At 44.0% G+C, this 3,766-nt stretch overlaps 1 long non-coding RNA gene across 1 annotated transcript in view; it reads right to left on the reverse strand.

Annotated features, from left to right (window-relative positions):
• Window positions 1-625: 625 nt before the first annotated feature.
• LOC131273297 (uncharacterized) overlaps window positions 626-3,766 on the reverse strand; it is a 31,527-nt gene continuing 28,386 nt past the window's right edge. Inside the window, exon 2 of the long non-coding RNA XR_009180485.1 lies at window positions 626-836. This is a non-coding gene — a long non-coding RNA (uncharacterized lncRNA). The remainder of the gene's footprint in view (window positions 837-3,766) is intronic.

Consider the following 3,766-nt stretch of genomic DNA (forward strand, 5'->3'; position numbering starts at 1 on the left):
CTTAAAGCTACTTTGAATCATCTTCTATATGTTCCCTTATTTCAATTCCATTGCCATCACCCTCCCTCCCTTCTTACTTGGGATTCTGCAATGACTTCCTTAACAAACTCTTATTTTCCTCTACAGTCCACTGGTCCCGCACAGAATTGCTAGACACAATTGCCTTACCAAGTCCTTGCACAATAGGAAACCTCTGATCAAAAGCCTTCAGTGGTTTCTATTTTTTTCAGAGCCTAGGCATGATCTTTTATGCATGATCTTAATAACCATCTGTAGTCTATGGATCCGATATAATTCTCTCCCCTTACTTTCCATAGTTCTTACCTTTTATCTTTATGGTATGGTCTTAGTGATTATAGGTCATTTTAGTTTAATTCTTCTAAAATAATTTCTTAGAAGTAATAAATAAAAACTTTCCTCTGCATCAGGTCAATTTTCTCTCCTAGATTTTCAAGCCTCTCTCTAATTTGGCCTTATCTCATCCGTTATTCAACACAAAATAATAGTGACATTTATCCAACATTCATTGAATTGCTATGGGCCAGGCATTGTATTGTGTTCTGCATGTTTGTATCAGTTAAAATTAGGTTCAACTATGAGTAACAAAGACATCAAAAACAGTGGCTTAAATAAGACAGATGTTTATTTTTCTCTCATGTAAAAATACAGAAGTAGGTTGCCAAGAACTAGTATGGTGGCTTTGCTCCACGGAGTCTTCAGAGATACAGGTTCCTTCCAGCTCACAGCTCTTCCATCCTTACGGTGTTATCCTCATTTTCATGGTCCAAAGTGGCGGCTAGAGTGCTAGACATTACATCCACTTTCTAGGCAGCAGGCTGGAAGAAGGAACAAAGAAAAAAAGAGCCGGGGGGGTGGGGGGGGGGGTGGGAGAGGGCAGCAAAAAAGTACATGTCTGCTGCCTTTTCTAGGTAGTTACTACTTAACATCTGCTACATACTATTGGCCAGTAATATTTATACGACCACACATAGCTGTAAGGGAGGTTGAGAAATGTAATGCTTTTTTCCTAGGAGGCCATGTGCCTAGCTAAAAATTGGGAGTCTATTATGAGATGTCTTAACCAACCCTCAAGACAATCCTATGAGATAAATACTATTCTCATGATCATTTTATAGATGTGGAAACAGGCAAAGCAAGGATAGCTACCTTGCTCAAGGTCACAGCTAGGGTGAATTCAGGCAATCTGCCTCCAGAGACGGTGCTCTTCACTCCCATGCACACAACTTCCATGGGAGTGAGTCTGGTCTACTTGGAGTCCAGGAATTGCCTTGCATATTCTGTTAGTTGTGACTTCACCCGTATTTCCTCCTCTGGGAAAGATCTCTTCTATCCCTATACCTACCCTTGGGACCTAGGCTCAGTCTCTGCCTGCTCTTGGTTCTCACTAGGATCTCCTTAAAATTCTGATCCCTGTCCTGGCTTAAAATGCCTAAATGGCAGAGACCGTCTTTTTATGCAGCATCCGACCATATAAGGAGGATGTAGTGTTTAAGAGCTTGGCTCTGGAGTCCAACAGAGTGATGCGTGACTCCTCTGTGAACCTGCATAAGTCACTTAACCTCTCTGAGCTTAGCGTTCCCTCATCTTTAAAATAGAAGGAACAAGAGAACCTGCCTTATAGGACTGTTACAAGGGGCAACTGAGAGGATGCATGTAAGTCCACAGACTAGAGGCTCACACACAGCAAGTGGTCAATATGTGGTGGCTCCTGTAATTATGCTAGCCTAAGGGCACCCCTAGCTTCCAGGAGCCCTCAGAGGCACTGAGTGGGCAGGGGACTCATCCCTGAGATGGGTCCCTCCACACCTGTCCCCTTTCAGGGACCTGCAGGGGCTGCTTGAGTTGAGTTTCCTCTAAGCCACGGACCCTTCTGGCATGGCCCTGAATGGCTGTTAGGAGTTACAAGCTCTAACTCCTCTGGTTTAGGCCACCTGTGGAATTTGCTTAGTAGGGGAAATGCTACTATTTAACAGATGTGAAATATCATTCTTGGACAGAACACAAGGCGACAATGGTATCCACCAAAGGGAATGATTTTGATTGTCACACAAGACATTTCCTATTAGAGTACATATAAATCCAGAGAACAGCTGTGTTTTCAGAACAAGGAGATTAAATACCTTTGGTGAACTAAGGGGGAGAACCACAGACCACATTATTTTAAAATTCCGTAGTGCTTTTCTGAGAGAATTTAAACAAAAGACAGTCAGGACAGAGTGAGAAAAAACTTCTGCATGAACACAAACACCTTCTCAAGAGCAGAGCGATTGCAGTACTCATTGCTTTACACGATGAGTTTTCTGTCCTGGGCCTGGGGAAGATGCAACTCCAGTGCCTGCCCCTGGCAAAGAAGGCCTTTGCTGGGGCCCACCTTTCTGAATCTCTAAGGTGGCCAAGCCAACCCGCACCCCGGATCTGTCCTCCTCTGCCCCTGGTTGCCATCTAAGGGACATATACTCAGTCCCCTGCACCCATGCGGCAGGGCACACAGCACACCTGGGCGAGTGCGGGCGCCCAGCAAGGCCCACCTAGTTGTCTCACGCTTCGCCCTGCTTACATCTTCCCGGCCATTTTAGTGCTTCCGCACTCCAGGGCCAGTGCTGGCCTCTCCTGACAGTTTGGTCTGCCCATCTCCAGGCGTTCTCCTCCCTGTCCACACCTACACACTGTTGTTGAGTCATAAAGGGTTACATTTTATCACTCCTCCTTCTGAGTGTAAATTCTTCTAAACATTTTTCTTGACCATTTTCAGAGGTGGAGAGCTCTAAGTCCCAAGATAGCCCATTCCTTCCTTAAGAGTTCTCTTTTACGTGTTTTCTCATTAAATCCAAATTTGCGATCCTGATAACTACACAGGTGAGAGACAATGAATCCATCAGCTCCTTCTTCCACATGGAATTCTAATTCTCTTCGTGGCAGACTTCTAATTGTTTTCCCCACATAATTTCCCCTTCTGTAAAAGTTAACAGTTTTGGGCCAGGGGCTAAACTAAACCCAGCTAAAGACTCCATTTCCCAGACTCCCTTTTAGCTGAGTGTGGCCACATGATAACTTAGGCTATTGGGATATGAATAGAAGAGCCATTTAGCAGGACTCCCAGGATGGGAATTCAATACTTTTTCAGTTATTGCGTGGGTCTCCACCCATGAAAACAACCTCCCACGAACACATGAACATATTCATCTGCCTTAGAGGCATGCCCCAGGTGCACCTCTCCCCACACTCCCATCACTGACCCCTGACCAGTGCTCCTCCACTGCCACAGTCCTGACCTTTCTGTGACCCAAACTTCTCCAAAAACAAAGCCAAAAAAAACCCAAAACAATAAAATTAATAAAATAATTAAAAAAATAAAATACAAAAGTTTTAAAATCTGAAAATTGAAATTTTTAATACATTGTGTCTTTCATCACCTTACGATCTGTTATCTTGTATGTACAGTGACAATTCTTCCGTATATTCCCCAGCATCTTACTTTTCATTTTATCTTCAAAGAAGTTTTAGGTTACAGAAAAGTCACAAAGAAAACATAGGGGAATCCCGTATCCCCAACGCCCTTCCCCTTTCCCACGCTCCCCTGTTAAGAACACTTTACATCTGGATGGTACTGTGTTACAATTGATGTAAAATATTGAAGCACTGCTACTAACCATGGTCAATGGCTTACACCACTCTCACTCCCATCCACTGCCCAACCACACCCCAAACCTTATCACAGATTTTGCCCATATGGGCGTCAGCTCAC

This window comes from Dasypus novemcinctus, chromosome 14 (genome assembly GCF_030445035.2).
Source record: "Dasypus novemcinctus isolate mDasNov1 chromosome 14, mDasNov1.1.hap2, whole genome shotgun sequence".
NCBI lineage: Eukaryota > Metazoa > Chordata > Mammalia > Cingulata > Dasypodidae > Dasypus > Dasypus novemcinctus.